Source organism: Anabrus simplex, chromosome 4, assembly GCF_040414725.1.
Source record: "Anabrus simplex isolate iqAnaSimp1 chromosome 4, ASM4041472v1, whole genome shotgun sequence".
Classification (NCBI taxonomy): Eukaryota; Metazoa; Arthropoda; class Insecta; order Orthoptera; family Tettigoniidae; genus Anabrus; species Anabrus simplex.
In genome coordinates, this window is record NC_090268.1 from 44,074,521 (window position 1) to 44,092,972 (window position 18,452).

Below are 18,452 nucleotides of genomic sequence, written 5' to 3' on the forward strand. Positions count from 1 at the left end.
TTCCGTGGTTTTCCACTTTCACACAAGGCAAATGTTGGGACTGTACTTTACTTAAGGCCACGGCCACTTCTTCCCACCGGGCGAGTTGGCCGTGCGGTTAGGGACGCGCAGCTGAGAGCTTGCACGGCCGCTTCCTTCCCATTCCTAGGCCCCTCCTATCCGATCGTCACCATAAGACCTATCTGTGTCAGTGCGACGTAAAATAAATTGTAAGAAAAACGGATGGATGCCCTTGCAGTCGTCAACCCTAAATGGGGATCTTTTCACTTTTGCATGTTTTTGTGGTGGTAGGTTGTGTGATGTGAGGATTCCAGACGAAGAAATAACTAAAATATAAAACTATCCCCATAGCACTACAGCCCTGAATGGCCTTGGCCTACCAAGCGACCGCTGCTCAGCCCGAAGGCCTGCAGATTACGTGGTGTCGTGTCGTCAACACGACGAATCCTCTCGGCCTTTCCTTTCTAGAACGGGGCCGCTACTCATAGTCAGCTAGCTCCTGAATTCCAATCACGTAGGCTGAGTGGACCTCGAACAAGCCTTTAGATTCATATAAAAAGCTATGACCTGCCTGGGAATCGACCCCGGGTTCTGCGGGTAAGAGACAGGCACGCTACCTCTACACCACGGGGCCGGCTAACTAAAGGATATAAGCAGTTAAAATAATTTTCCGCAAGTGAGTTACAACGCTTTGAAAAACTAATTCCTAGTATCGTTTTACAGAAATTTATTCAAGGCAATGACAATTTGCAAGCTATTGAAGCCGTATTATAATATATTATGACCGAGCTCGATAGCTGCAGTCGCTTAAGTGCGGCCAGTATCCAGTATTCGGGAGATAGTAGGTTCGAATCCCACTGTCGGCAGCCCTGAGAATGGTTTTCCGTGGTTTCCCATTTTCACACCAGGCAAATGCCGGGGCAGTACCTTAAATAAGGCCACGGCCGCTTTCTTCCCACTCCTAGCCCTTTCCTGTCCCATCGTCGCCATAAGACCTATCTGTGTCAGTGCGACGTAAAGCAACTAGCAAAAAAAAAGTTTTATAGTGTATTGATTGAAAATTACCATGTACCAGCATTACTGATTTCTCTTAAAATAATAATAATAATAATAGAATGTGTTACCCTCGAACTTCAGAAAGATTAAAGAAAATTCAGTTGATTTACAACAGACCGGTACCAATAAAACTTACCTCTTGTAGTGGAATTTTATTGTTTTCCTTCACTGAGTAGAACTGTTATTGCTTTGAGTTACGGTGGTCCCTTTTACGGCCGATGGCAAATTTTGTTGTAGAAACAGCACAAAGTTACTGCTGTTCGTGGTATGTTAGATTAACTATAAGCTCGAGAAAAAATAATTTTTCTGGATATAATAAAATATACGCTTACTTACAGTAAACAAAGTTATGTTTTACTGTAATTACAGCTTTCGGCATTTCAATGCTCATTCGGTTTCGCTGTTACCAAAAGTTTCATAAGGTGCAATCTCTCCTTAAGAACTGAAACATATCCTGTCACGTTCATTAGAAGAAAAATAATGTCAGTCTCTGCGTCGCGTGAAAAGAAGGAACCGCTTCTCCGGTTTGAAAATCAAATGATCATGAATATGTTTCTCGTTAATGGCCATCCATCAACGGCTGCGGATTTCAGATGACCACCAATCATAAGACATAGCCAGCACGATTGCTGAGCAACAATTTCTGGCCATCCATCCATACCCTGCATCACAGCCTGAACGTTTGCTAGGGTTACCCTTCTGTCACACACGTTTTGACAGTAACTTCCGCAACGCAAATTTTCACATGACCTCCAGCCACATTTAAGTTCTGCACACACCAAGGCGAGACGCGGAAAGTGGGAGCGGGAGCGAAACCTACAATCCCGCGGTCGCTGCGAAGTTCGTGTTTGTGCACACACCAAGGCGGGACGCGGGAAGTGGGAGCGGGAGCGAAACCTACAATCCCGCGATAACTGCGAAGTTCGTCCAAAACATTACGTCCTTCATGGCTATCTGTTTGAGGAAGTTTGTGATGGTTTCCTCACGTTCAGTTGCTTCCGGGAGTGAATGTAGCAGGCAGCGCCGACACTTTCTTTCTAGACCTACCAAAACGGGCTGATCAATAGGTTGTATCAAACTTCTTACGTTAGGGGGCAAAAATAAAGCACGAATTCCATCACATACTAGTTCGTGTTCATCTGGATGTAGCCCTGCGTTGCCCAGCAATAAAACTGCTTTAATAGCCAGAATTGGTCTCAGTAGAGGGGACCCACAGTACGATGACATGGCGGAAATAAGTTGGGAATGAAATGCTGTAGAAAAATCCTCTTAAATTTACGAAAATAAAAATTGTTCTCATATATATTGTTTTTTTATACTTCTCCTTTCGTTATCACGAAATTCCTGTTTTGTTATAATTTCTGCCAATGTCTTACTTTCATATAATCGCTTATCGTTAGGTAATTTATGTTTTCATTTAACGTCGTTCCCATAGTATTCTGAGATATCTCAGAACTGAAATTTATTTGATGATAATAATAGCATTAATAATATTAATAATAATAATAATAACAGTGACGACCTACGGCGTGCTGTGTAATTAGACTACCCTTCTTACACCTATGCTGCACACCATATAGCCCTAATATTATAATAATAATAATAATAATAATAATAATAATAATAATAATAATAATAATAAATCCTACATGTATTTGGAAATTTACGAACGGAGAAATGTGTTCAAAAAAGTCACAAACAAACACTGATAATTAAAGAATTGGTACTTACCAGGTATACGTAGTTCTTTTCCTATTTCATCCCACAACATACCTTTCTTCCTTTCATTCTTGTAATCTTCATTACTCATGTCGTAAAGCACTGGATGTTTCTTTACGCACTCTATCAACATTTCAGTCGTCGTTGCTACTGTCACAATGAATGCGTGACAGGGAAAACGCTCAATGCAGCGAAATGAAAATGGTTCGCAGCAATCCCGACATGTAGGCGGGAGAGTGACGCACCGGTGTGAATTAATCCATATCCCGCTCTACTCATAATAGTTCGCGACGGGATCGTTCCCGCTTCCGCTCCCGCGTCCCACGTTGGTGTGTGCAGACCTTTATAACAAAATTTCGCGCCTCTCATAAAATGGAAAGAACTCTCTGTATATCTACTGTATTTTCCCACAAAATAGATTTCCCAATTTCCCACAGCAGGCAATCTGGGTCACGAAAGGGTAGCGCCACTCTTTCACATTTAAAAAAATAGTAATCGTGTCCGATAAATCTTCGGTGAGAAATTCGAACTTTCCTTCACCGTTCGGCTTTTGAATTGGGAAACAGATGTTCTTCCGAATTGAGAGCTATTTTAGATGCTGTGGAACGTATACACGGGAGGTTATGTAGACCAAAGGTATCCACGGAATGTCACTGTAATATTTATCCCAAATGGAACATAATAATTGCTTTTACACCAATAAAGTGAAAAATCCGCGGTGAATTAATAAATACCGTCGTTACTAAAGAAATATCTACAGAAATATGCATACGTATTTACGGGCCGTAGACAGGACTCCTTTATGTTGTATTCCGCTGCTAGTGCCGTCTTTTGTTTCTTTCTTGAGGTCCACGGCTTCCACCGACGAATGGGAGTGCTATGTCTCTGAATTGTTATTATCTTTGTCCATATGACTAGCGCGGGCATTTCAAACAGCAAAATAGCATGATCCCTGGACCAATAAATATATCATTTAATGAATGAGTAACATGAAGAACACGACACCTAATTAATTCAAACAACTTCAGTGAGCAAAGACATCACACACGAACGAGTTAGACAAACAAAACCCACATACGGAAGCGCTGCGACGTAACAGAAAAAATAGTTGTTAAGGTAGTAAAATATGTATCAATATTATTCCCTGCATGTAAAATATTTCGTACTATTTCTTAATTTACCGCAGATTTTACACTTTATTTGAGTAAAATGAATTATTATATTCCATTTGGGACAAATATTACAGCGATATTTCGTGGACACCTTTCGTGTACATGACCTACACGGGATATGGGAATAACGAATTCAATTCGGTACTTTCCGTCCAAGAAACAACCAGTATGTCTAGCATATATTTGCTGAACATTCTATCAAGTTCGTGAACACATGATATTTTGTGACGACTTGTATCTGATTATGTCTTAGTCAACTCTGGTCGCGATTACTAACTTTCGGTATGAACGATTCAAACTGATATCCAAAGTTCTTGTTAGGACCGGCTGCAGTAGTTGGGTGAAACAGAATCGTGATTCGCTCAGGATTATGTGATCGAACCTCAGATCTGCCAGTTGACACTTAAAGGTGCTTAACGCTAGAATTTAATGTCATGTTATGCAAAATCTTCCCATGACTAAATTATGACAACCCGAAGGGACTTGGCGTACCAAGCGTCCAATGTTCAGCCCGAAGGCCTGCAGATTAAGAGGTGTCGTGTGGTCAGCACGACGAATCCTCTCGGCCGTTAATCTTAGCTTTCTAGACCGGGTCCGCTATCTCACCGTCAGATAGAACCTAAGTTCTAATCATGTAGGCTAAGTGGACCTCGAACCAGCCCGCAGATCCAGGTAAAAATCCCTGACCTGGCCTGGAATCGAACCCGGGGCCTCCGGGTAAGAGGCAGGCACGCTACCCCTACATCATGGGGCCGGTCCTAAAATCATTAAGGTCTATAGCAATTTAATTGGTCCGATGACCTTCGATGTTAGGCCCCTTTAAACAACAAGCAACAAGCAATTTAAGGAATGTTAATTATATATCATTGATCTACTCCCACACATTCCGATTATTAATGAGAGAGTCTGCTACTGCCGCCAATGGAGAAATTACAAGAACAAGAAAACAAGGAATGTATTGAATTTCATAACAACAACAACAACAACGTGATGCCTCATGTAAATTTTAGCCACCCATAGTTACAAAATGAAACTGAGCGAGTGGCCCATGTAGTCCATTGACGGCTTTGGGATTTCAGAAAATACTGCTGCAACGTAATGCAGTGTTATTAAAACATTTTTGCTTGGAGTACCCCCAAAATCTAATTGTTTAACCTTCAAGCCTCCGAAGTACGAGTATATTGCAATTACACCATAAATAACAAATGATTGTTGCGGGATGCCAAATAATATAAACTATAATTATCATCGTCATGATCATCATCCGCAGTTTATCCCACCTGCTCAGTGTCCATGCAAGCACCGAGGCACGAAACAGTTGTGGGTGCCTACGTAAGGTGCCTTTCCAGAGACTATGAGATTTTCAACTGAAAATCCCACCCCAGCAACACCAGGAATCAAACCACGGTCGCCGGCATGACAGGCAAGCAGCTAAGCCGCTACACCATCCTGTTCCGCAGTAATAACTATAATGTATTGTACTGTATCGTCGGTGGGCAAAGGAAACCTCCTAACTCCTTCGGAGTAAAGTTTAAAGAAGCAGCCCAAAACAGAGCGGTCAGCAATGGCCGGAGAACTATTCCTGCCATTTTCGGTGCTTATTGATAGCCCAATTACTCGACCATTGGAGTCTTCTGTTCCCTTCTCATGCAACGAAGCAAGCCTAGAGAGATGGAGAAACGTAGTTTTCTCGTGAGTGAAATTACGAGCTTTTAATTGCCAAGCAACGATATATATATATATAGGCTGCATCTGTGATGATGGAGAACGGTACATGGATTAATTTGAGATCAGAAACCATTGTCCGGAAACCATTTGAGTCAAAAGTTAATAATAATCCAAATTATTTAACGTCCGTCCGTTCGTAACAGACGTCGATCCTGTTTCGTGGCCCGCTCGTTCACCTGATCTCATCCCACTTGATTTCTTCTTGTTGGGCCATGTGAAAAGCCTTGTGTATGAGACACCTGTCGAGACTGAAGAGGATGTCTTGGCAAGAATTCTCGCTGCCTGTGACGCTGTTCTAACGACACCGGGGATATTCGAACGGGTACGACCAAACTGTGTGCGATGATGCCTTGCCTGCATTGACGCAGGAGGGCGCCATTTCGAAACTTTCTTGTAAATAGAGCAGCTTGTGAAACATGTGTGTTCTTAACTTTTGACTCGATCGTTTCCGAAATATGATTCCTTATCTGTTCCAGTATATGTATTAATGCAAAAATTACCATAGTATTGCATATAAAGCCAAGGAAGAAAAATTGAAGTGAATGAGTGGATTTCGAAACAAGAAATTAAAAAAAGAGTAATGCAGCATAAATAACAATTTTTAAATACCTAGTCAATGGGAGGTACAGCCCGACTCGTTGGCTGAATGGTCAGCGTACTGGCCTTCGGTTCAGGGGGTCCCGGGCTCGATTCCCGGCCGGGTCGGGGATTTTAACCTTAATTGGTTAATTCCAATGGCTCGGGGGCTGGGTGTTTGTGGCATATTCAGCGTTAGAAATCATCCTAGGTAGGCCCTCATCTCCACAGACATGCAGGTCACCTAATAGGCCGTCTACTGGAAAAAGACCTGCACCAGGCCTCTCCGGAGGCCATACTCCATTTATTTATTTATTTAATGGGACGTACAAACCGACACGTATTTTACAATGAATAGTTCGGAAATGGGAATCTGAGGAGTGGTACACACACACAAAAAAACCCCACTAAATCGAAACAATATTTGATTGAAAATGAGTTGGCTCATCTCTTTTTAGAACAGCTCTCAGGAAACAGTTTGAAACTACGATAAATTTCCGTACGCCTACGCGTACAACACTTTGAATATCACGATATTTGCAAATGCAATCCAATGAATATATGATAGTGCATATCGTCTTTAATAAACCCGACAAAAGTTTTGAATTCTACGAAGCCATGTAAGAATTATGATTTTTTTAAGAACATTCTTATGGTATCGGGGGAAAATAGAAACGTTGCTGATGGGCACCTTCTCGTAGCTGTCCACTGTCGCGCTCGTTAGACACTGCTGAAGAACATGTCTTGAATCACTCCCAAGGAGTGCCGGCATCATGAATTATTCATTAGATTACAGAGTTTGCCCCCTGTCTACAGTGTGTACATCATAATGAATGTGTAATGTAACTGAGCCCACAAAGTGGTTAGCGTCACTAAATAACTACACAGTGGTAAAGAGCGTAAAATGGCTTTAAACATAGAAATGGTGTAATAATGACCATCTGGGTCTTGGCACTGTCTTTTGAATGGAGTTCATGGTCGAATTAGGTAATTTTAAAATTTCGATGTTTATGAACAACTACTAGCTTGAATTATGGACATTTCATCTCTGTTTTTCAATTGTAGATCATCTGCGAGGTTACTCAATTATGTCAAGTTGATCATTTTTCAGAGTTTTGGCTAGATATTCATATTTTTCTGTACGACTATCCTGAGAGTTCTTTTTTTCAGTTTCCCATTTTCAATTTCAGGCGAATGAGTCTACAGTTCCTATTCAAATAACACAGCCGCTTTCTTCCACCTCCTTACTCAAATTCATTCACGACTAATCACCATATTCAATAGCTTTTCAACTGAAGTTGGCGGCACGTAATGTTAAGCTAGTATTGAGCTCAACCTTAGCCGTAGTGTTCCACGAACATGCTACGCCTGCGGTGATACTCCCACGTGGCGCGTCCCAGGTGGCGGATAGGTGGGTCCTAACCGGCTTGCCGGCGGACTTGGGGGAAATAAAATACATCTCGCGGACCAAACACACTACCCCCTGCGGGTGAGGGACGCACATGTAGAATACACCCGCGGTATCCCCTGCCTGTCGTAAGAGGCGACTAAAAGGGGCGACCAAGGGCTGACTGAATTAGAACCATGAAACTAATTCTGAATCGTACCATCACGCGGGGAACACCATAGGTTGCCTGTACTAAATTCGGTACGAAATAGGTTTGTGATTAGTATCAGTAAAAGCCTGGCCTGGTGGATTCCAGTACCCGTGCGTCGTACCCATGTGTGCAACACCGCGGGTCTGGGCGTAGCCTGTGATTAGTACCCACTATGTGAGGAACACCACGGGAATAACGGCGCCCGTGTTTAGTACACCTAGGTGGGGAACCTTCTCGGTTTGCATTAGCTATGAGTTGCGCCATTGTGTGAGACACACCATAGGTCTGCGTTACTTGTACGTATTGCAATACTTGTGAGTAGTATCTATCATCTTTTGTGGAACACCGTGAGTCTTCGCTACTTCTGATTAATACCCGAACATGACACATACCATGGTTCTATTTTACTCAAGACATGTACCATTCTGTGGGGCCTTAGAAGTGGATTTTGCACCCCCTTTAGACACCAAGCATCATTGTGCTTTATAAGTGGTGCCTTGGTCGGTAATAATGTTATTTTCGATCTGTATTGAGTCCGATCCACTGGTTTTTGTTTGTTTGTTTTGTGTTTTAATGGGTTCCTGTCCATCCATTCAATCTTCATGACATATTTTATTTTTATTTTGGTCAGTGGATGCCTTTGAAATTTTTGTTCTTTCATTTCGTACCATTACGGGCCGATGACCTTCGATGTTAGGCCCCTTAAAACAACAAGCATCATCATTAGCTGTAGTGTTAAACACTGCAAATAATTAAGTTGTGTGTGAATTTGTGTGTAATGATGCTCAATTTAGAATGTTTAACTAATAGTATTTCGTGTCATATTTTCCTTCCATGGAATTGCTTCTTGTACTTTTGTAATAGTAACAGTGTTAGTAGTTGTGTAATTATGTTTATGCTCGACGATACCTAAATATAAATATTATATGCCAGAAAAATGAATCTCGATGAGCCTCATTAGAGTTCAAGTTTCATTACGATACAGGTTCTCAACCAATCAGAGTTCAGATTTTCATTATGATACAACAGTGCTCAACCTTCGCACTTGTTTCCAAAATCAAACAAGTCGGACACACATATTAACATCATTGCACCTTCTACTTCCAATATTCCACAATCACACGGCACATTCCCGCAAATTCACTTCATGAACCGTACAATATATAATTCGTATTTGAAATAAAGCTACGTTATTGTAACCTTCAATCAAAGCTTTGAAAACATGTAACATTGTGAAGGTATGGAATTTATAAAACTTGCTTCACTCGTTTTATAAATATACTCGTGTCTTAGATATACCTATTATACGCTTGTTGTGTAATGTACTATTTAACTTTACGTTGAAATGAAATGGCGTATGGCTTTTAGTGCCGGTAGTGCCCGAGGACAAGTTCGGCTCGCCAGATGCAGGTCTTTTGATTTGACTCCCGAAGGCGACCTGCGCGTCATGATGAGGATGACATAATAATAAACTCTAATGCTTCATAGAAAGGGCGAGCTGGAAAATGCCCTAAAAGAAGAGCGAAAAATCATGAGGAAAATTTTAGGACCAAGACACACGGGAGAAGGGTACCGCCTCCAAACCCGTAAATCCACAGAAAAGTTATCTAATATTGCGGCAGACCTCAGGAAAACAAGGCTGAAATTTTATGAACATGTTAAGAAGCTTCCAGAAAATAGATTAACCCACCAAGTTCTTGAAAGAGTTGATAAACTGAAGAATTTTCCTTGGATACAACAAACAAAAGAGGACATGAAGAACGCACAAATTCAACCTGAAGACATTTTGAATCGAAATATATATAGAAAGAAAATTGACAAGTGGGAAGTTACTCCAGAGAATGAAGTACCAAAAAGAGCAGGTACCAAGTGGACGGAAGAACGGAAAAGGATCTTTAGTCAAGAGATAAAAGCATCCTGGATCCTCCGCAAACGAAGTCATAAATAAAGCTTCGTGTGTTCCAAAAGGGACCATTCACGTATAATAATAATAATAATAATAATAATAATAATAATAATAATAATAATACAAGAACAACTCGAGCATAAGTTTGGTGAATATCAAGCTGGGTTCCACCCTCAGTGATCGTGCACTGAACAGATCTTCGACATCAGAATCGCTCTAAATTTCAGGGCCCTCAGAAACCACCCAAAAATCTGTACCTTCGTAGATTTCAAGAAGGATTATGATTAAATTGATCGTCAATCTCTGTTCAGTATCATGAAAGAACAGAGACTAGACTCTAAAACGCTTAACTTGACCAAACAGACCCTCACTGGCATGAAGTCAAGAGTAAAATTCATGGAAGAAATCTCAGACGAATTCCTGATAAAAACTGGTGTCCGGCAAGGAGAGAGATTGTCACTCCTACTCTTCACCCTCGTCCTAGATAAGGTGGTGAGCGAATGAGAAATGAATATTAGAAATGAGAAAAAGAACTGAAAGTGCAAAATAGCTGGAACGCAGTAAACATTGGGACACAGAAAGAATACGTTTGAAATTCCATGCTTGGCCTTCGCGTATGACCTGGCTCCTTTGTCCAGTGATGAAGTCACAGCGTTAAAACAAGTTGAAATTCTCCATCTCCTTCCAAAAAACTGCATGTTTCTGTTCAAAACTAGATATCCACACTATCAATACAAAATACGGACAAATCAAGTGTGTCCCTCAGTTCAAATACCTGGGCGAAATCCTCGAACCAACCGGACAAAAAAAGATAGCCCAAAACAACCGTGTCCATAAACTCAGAATATCACATGGGAGAATAAGAGAAATCTACAACAAAAAATGTATGTCTCTCCAAGTTAAGATTAAACACTACGATACTGTAAGCAAACCTCAGGATTTATATGCAGGGTAAACTGTAACGTTTCATAAAAAGGGCGAGCTCGAAATTATACTAAAAGAAGAGCGAAAAATCATGAGGAAAATTTTAGGACCAAGACACACGGAAGGAGGGTTACCACCTCCCATCCCGGAAATTCACAGAAAAATAATTATTAGATATTATTATTAGATATTAGATATTAGATAATTATCTAATATTGCAAAAGACCTCAGGGAAAGAAGGCGAAAATTATATAGACATGCTAAGAGGCTCCCAGAAACCAAACTAACCCACCAAATTTGCTAGTTGCTTTGCGTCGCACCGACTCAGATAGGTCTTATGGCGACGATGGGACAGGATAGGGCTAGGAGTGGGAAGGAATCGGCCGTGGCCTTAATTAAGGTACAGCCCCAGCATTTGCTTGGTGTGAAAATGGGAAACCACGGAAAACCATTTTCAGGGCTGCCGATAGTGGGGTTCGAACCTACTATCTCCCGAATACTGGATACTGGCCGCAATTAAGCGACTGCAGCTATCGAGCTCGGTACCAAATTCTTGAAAGAGTTGATAAACTGAAGAATTTCCCCAGGACACAACAAATAAAAACGGACATGAATAACGCACAAATTCAACCTGAAGAAATTTTTGAATCAAAATATATATAAGAAGTAAACTGGCAAGGGGGAAGTTACTCTTGAGAATGAAGTACCATAAAGAGCAGGTACCAAGTGGACGGAATAAAGGAAGAGGATCTTTAGTGAACAAATGAAAACATCCTGGATCCTCCGCAAACGAAATCATAAATAAAGCTTCGTGTGTTCCAAAAGGGACCATTCACGGATAATAATAATAATAATAATAATAATAATAATAATAATAATAATAATAATAATAATAATAATAATAATAATAATAATAATAATGCACCCGGCCGTTCAAAACTGCCATATTATTTACTCTGACCTCATCCCCAGTACTTCATCAGGAAAAAGGGTCTAAGGAGTGGTCAAATAATCACATTTTCCTGTACTATTGCTCGCGATGTTAAGCTGACATATGTGTAGGGATAAAGTAATACAGCGAAATTGACATTCATGAAAGGAATTGTTTGGATATCTAATAATGTGATTGATTTTTCATCCCAGTAAATACAATAGCTGTTTTCGGAGCTTTTTCTTCAGCAGTTCGCTGAGTGAAGATTGAATCGGCCATCCTGGGATGTACCATATGAAAAATGTTACGCCTAGGAGGGCGGCTAAGATTTTAGCAGAGCCGACTGTTATTTAGCTCAACCTGATTTTTTTTTACACTTACTTTTACGTCGCACCGACACAGATGTCCTATGGCGACGATGGGACAGGAAAGGGCTAGGAGTGGGAAGAAAGCGGCCGTGGGCTTCATTAAGGTACAGCCTGGTGTAAAGATGGGAAACCAGGGAAAAACATGTTCAGGGCTGCCGACAGAGGGGTTCGAACCTACTATCTCCCGAATAGTGGATACTGGCCGCACTTAAGCGACTGCAGCTATCGAGCTCGGTGGCATGAGAGCGAGAGCGCAACGTAGCAGGGGAAAGAAAGAGGAATGAGTTCATGGTACTTTACAAGCTTCTTACAAGTACACTTTTACCTAATTGAACTTATAGATATTATTATTTGCTGTGGGTAACATCAGTGATTTTATCTACATGGAAAGTGAATTATATTTTGGTAATAATTATGATTAATCTTCGTAAAATATTAAATGCGAGGAACATACAACATCATGCATTCATTGAGTGACATTCAGTGAGCAATCGCTGGATTATGATCTTTCCATAGATGTGTCTTAGCAACCTTTCAAATATGAATAATGAGAGCAAAAAATTGGATGTTTAATTATTATTAGATAAGGGATATCTAGGTTCAACGAGTTGGTATGAACTTAACTTCATTGGAAGACGAAAGGAAATGTTGGATTTTGATATAAAAATGTGGGAAGTACGAGGAGCTGATTGCTTGTGGGATTTTCGAGAGTCGCCTTGTACCATACTAGGGCTTGCCCTGAAACTTAAAATCAACTAACCTTCGACCAAGCTGTACAGGATAGTTGTACGTTCATGGTAGAAGTACCAAAACCAAGTATCTCTGGTAAACTATAATATAATGTCTGGAAAAATTCTTCATCGCAAGCTTAGAAATCTCCAGCACTTCTCCGTTATCCTTTTCGGGTTTTAGGAAAACTTTAGCGACATTCTATGGAAACCCCATGATGACTTCTCCCAATGTCTCGTGCGACTTCTTAGGTGATCTACAGGGTCCCATAGTATTTAAATGTCTGTCTCGGGAAATCCCTTGTGACTTTCTTAGTAACTTCTAAGGAATCCCTAGAAATGTCCCACAAAACTCCGGGGAATCCTTAATGCCTGTTTATGGAATACCGAGAGATCTCTCTAGAATCTCAGAAAATTAGTAGCGACATTCCTCTAGAGTTCCACGCAAAAAGGGTTAAACAACCATCATTACGATAACCACATCTCAAGAGATTTCTTACGACTTATCGGGAATCTATCATCCGTCATGTATTTTTTAGCAAATTTCTAGTAGTTTCTTGTGACCTTTCATGGAGTCTTTTGTGGCATCTTCAATTTATAGTTTCAAACTTCCCCGATACTTCCTTCACAGAAAAACTATGGCACCTACTATGATACGTAGCAGCGTCTCACTGATCCAGTATTACCCTACCCCGGCACACCTTGCGACTTCTGTCGTGAATCCTAGCATGCTCTCACTGATACTACAGAACGCCTTGCTCACGAACCCTCTTTTCTCCTCTCAACTAATCTCTCTAGCTAGCTCTAAAAACCCTTCCAAACTCCTTTTGAACAACTAGCGAACTTTTTAGGTCGTAACTAACTTCCCCAGCCTTAGGGAACCATTCCTTTATACACCTTTCTTTTTTTCTTTTTTTTTTTGCTATTTGCTTTACGTCGCACCGACACAGATATGTCTTATGGCGATGATGGGATAGGAAAGGCCTAGAAAGTGGAAGGAAGCGGCCGTAGCCTTAATTAAGGTACAGCCCCGGTATTTGCCTGGTGTGAAAATGGGAAACCACGGGCAACCATCTTCTATTGAGCTCGCTCTATCTCTATAAATCTCTTCCAAACTATCTTGTAATTCCTAGTAATACTTCAAGAGACTTGTAATACTCTTTCAATTAGCCACTTGTAATCTCTCATGGAACCACTATTTCTTTTTCTTTTTTTTTTTTGCTAGTAGCTTTACGTCGCACCGACACAGATAGGTCTTATGGCGACGATGGGATAGTAAAGGCATAGGAGTTGGAAGGAAGCGGCCGTGGCCTTAATTAAGGTACAGCCCCGACATATGCCGGGTGTGAAAATGGAAAACCACGGAAAACCATCTTCAAGGCTGCTGACGGTGGGATTCGAACCCACTATCTCCCGGATGCAAGCTCACAGCCGCGCGTCTCTAACCGCATGGCCAACTCGCCCGGTGTAACCACTATTGGCAAACCATAACATGGTGGAAGGTGTAACAAGAGAACTAAATCATCATGTTTATGTGTCAGCAAATGGCACTAAATCCTCACAGCTCGAGGCATGTTACATATTTCTGTAAGCAGGTCGGAGCGTTTCTCATATTTTGCTCATTAATTACCCAGGCGACGCTAGAGCCCTAGCTTTATAATGTCTGTTTCTGGAGAACGGCATTTCATTTATCTGTCATTCAATACGAGTCATGCGTCATATAAAATGGTCTAAGTGTCGTAATTACCTAAGCAGGCGAATGTCTAGGTTATAAACAGCACTAACTGTACATGAGAGGTTGTACGGTATTTTCTCGCTTAGAGGGAAATTATGGCTGATGAGAAAATATTGAAGTTGATAAAGAACTTTTTCATGATATATTTACTGAACCATGGTGGAAGAGTATTAAAAATATTTAAAAAATCTTTAAAATTGAGTTTGTGCAGCTCTGTTGAAAGAGAATATATGGGTACTGTGAATTCGATATTACTTCAATCATGCATAATATTATTTCAGAATGTAGAAAGCGCTAGTTAGTCATCCATGGCGTTTCAAGCTTTACTTCAAAGAATATACCTAATCCATTTGTAGGTAAAATCTTGTGCAGTAACGTGGGGTGCTATGGAAGGTTGCAATAAGAGACCTACCAAGTAAAAAAGAGAGAGATGTTTTAAATAGTATAATCTATTTAAATTAGTTCATAATTAAAATTCTCCTTTTATCATGCTCTCAGAAAGGTGCCTTTCGTGTTTAATTTATCTCTTACCTATTTTTATGCCTTTACAGTGCACTATGTCTTCTGGTATAGGCTAGAGCAATTTTGTTACTTTCATAGATCTGTCTCTGTCTTATCCTTGGCTTTGACAGTATGAAAGTGACTGAGGTACGAGCGATGCTAATAATGCCAATCCTTATTCAGCAAGTTCCTGCTATGAATGGTGTGGAAATGTTGCTCATAGGATCGGTTGGTGTATGCATTTCAGTGGGCTTGGCAGACTGATATGTAATAGCAACTCGGTAAGGAAAGCAACAGGAAACTACCTCACTCCTCATTTTCCTAATATGCCTCTTCAGTGATGCCTAGGCCATCTATGACAGCTGATGGCAGGGCTGTTGAGGATCCCACCAGCGGCATCGCTGACGGACTGAACATACATACATAATAATATTACCAATTAAAAATAAGTAACTTAAAATAGAATGAAGAAGAATGAAGAGAATTAAGACACTGTAGTTCGTACAGTGCGATCAAAAATTTCCGTTTGACGACCATACAGTCATGCCAATCACGCAAAATCGCCGTGTGCATTGAGCCACTTATCACACCGATACCAGGTTGAAGATCCCCGTGTGGTAAAACCCCGTGCCCTGCTGCGTGAAGAAGTCCGTAACCGACTGCTGCACATCCTCCTCCGACAGGAAGCGTCCACTCTTCAAGGCTGTTTTGACGGGACTGAAGACGAGATGATCGAATGGGGAGAGATCAGAACTATAGGCCTCATCGCCTCATTCACCGCCCACTTGTTGTCCGTAATGGATGAGTCTGACCTCCCAGATCGATCGCCGCCTTGTGTCGATACACAACCCTCACAGAACATGGTGCACGATTCCACAACGGTGGTTTTCGACAGACATGTTGCCCCATACACACTCTTCGTTCTCCGATGGATGTCCACCTGTGTTTGTCCTTCGGCAGGCAAGATCAGAAAAGCAGCACGTTGGTCCTGTTTGGACGCATTTGGTAATAACGTCGCCGTAGTTCACGTGGCTGCACCTCGGAACAACACGACTGCCACATTACTCCGTTTACTGACAGGTCCGTACTTTTATAGCTATATCGGAGTCGCGCTACGTTGCATGTCCACTGCAGCAACGCCCTCAAACGAAAACTTTTTGATCACGCCTTATATTTGATGCTTTAGCATAATAGTAGCTTTCATAGTTTGAACCATGCGGTACAAAATATGCTCATCAAGATTAGTAAGTTGTTTCCTAATGCAACAAGAAAATTCATGTGTTCATAAATTGTTTCACACTGTTATGATAATCTTTTCATCATCTATAACTTCTTACAAAAATAGTCGCTCCAGTGCATTGATATTCATCTGGAAGGAGGTAGGTAGGTAAGGGTGTTCTGCCCGAAGGCAGGTCCGAACCTCCGCAGAGGTGTTCCTGAGCCAGAGTTTACGTGCGGTAGGCTGGCCAGGTCCTTTCCGCTCCTCCATTTCCCTTACCCCCTACCAACAGCGCGTGGCAACCCATCCAACTCCTGACCACGCTCAATGTTGCTTAACTGCGGAGATCTCACGGGATCCGGTGTTTCAACATGGCTACGGCCGTTGGCTCTGGAAGGAAAACTGTGTAATAATAATAATAATAATAATAATAATAATAATAATAATAATAATAATAATAATAATAATAATAATAATCGTAGAGTGATTGGATCGTCACATTCTATACTCGATATTGCATGATCTAATCCCAACACAATCGGTTAATTTTTATTAAATTCGAAATATTTACTGTAATTTATTTGAAAGGCACCTTTCTGACTCCTCGGTATGTCCTGAGATGATACTCGTAGTAGTTGTGTTATGGCTTTAAGAAAATAATCGTTTCTTTTTCCCAAGATAGTGGGTTTGATCTTCCCTGGTTGGGATTTGTCGTTGGATTCTGGCACGTTTGAGATATTCAACGCGACAAAATTCAGACACTATTTCGTCTTTTAATATCATCAGCGGTACAATCGGATGTCAGTAATAATAATATTAATAATGTTTTTATTTTTATTTATTTATTTATTTAATTTATTTATTTATTTATTTATTTATTTATTTACTTATTTATTTATTTATTTATTTATTTATTTATTTATTTATTTATTTATTTATTTATTTATTTGTTTATTTATTTATTTATTTATTTATTTATTTATTTATTTATTTATTTATTTATTTATTTATTTATTTATTTATTTATTTATTTATTTATTTATTTATTTATTTATTTATTTATTTATTTATTTATTTATTTGCCTTTTGTAGGGGCGAGTTTGAGACTCATGGCCCTTTGTAACTTTTAACCACATCATTGTATAGAAAAAATATGGAGAATATTAAATATTGTAGAAGAGACTAATTTGTAATATAAATTCAAAATAAATACAACATAACAATTATATCAGTATGTACATATTAGTTAAACTATTAAACGAAATTTAATGTAAAATTAAGTTTAAATTAATCATGAAAATTAACTGAATTACCCACACACTCATCATCATTCACTCATCAAGATCCACAACGTTGGTTTGTGCATCTAGGAGATACTTTCTCTAAGAAGGCTTGAAAGACCACAGCATCACAGTAATATAATATAGGGAGAGCTAAAGTTTTTATAAGTCTGACCTTCATATTTAATGGTAAAATGTTCTGGTGGTATTTCAGAGGATGGAGTGAGGCATATACTCAGTTACAGATACGAGTGACATGTTAATTCATAAAAACATAAAAACACCTAGGTTATTTACCGAACTTTCATATGTAATGTTGGTACCAGAAGAAGGAGAAGATGAAAGAAAGAGGAAGAATTTAAGAGACTTCGTCATTGGCATGGTCGTTCATTGTTGTTCTATTCTCCACTTTGCGAACTCAATCTGCACTGAGGTCGGCGGCACTTTTTGTACTTCAATGGAACATCTCCCTGTGGTTTGCTTTCGGTATGTTAATAGAATCTATCAGGACAAACTTTCGACACTCCGCATCTCTTGAGCTTTATTTTACTTCCAACGAGATTAAACAAATTATTATTATCATTATTATTATTATTATTATTACTATTATTATTATTATTATTATTATTATTATTATTATTATTATTATTATTATTATTATTATTATTATTATTTTGTTAATGGCTTTACGTCCCACTAACTACTTTTGCGGTTTTTGTGGTCGCCGAGGTGCCGGAATTTTGTCATGCAAGACTTCTTTTACGTATCAGTAAATCTACCGACACAAGGCTGACGTATTTGAGCACCTTCAAATACCACCAGACTGAGCCGGGATCGAACCTGCCAAGTTGGGTTCAGAAGGCCAGCGCCTCAATCATCTGAGCCACTCAGCCCGGTATAATAATAATAATAATAATAATAATAATAATAATAATAATAATAATAATAATAATAATAATAATAATAATAATAATAATTCCTGTACTATATACAGGATGGTCAGAAAAAACG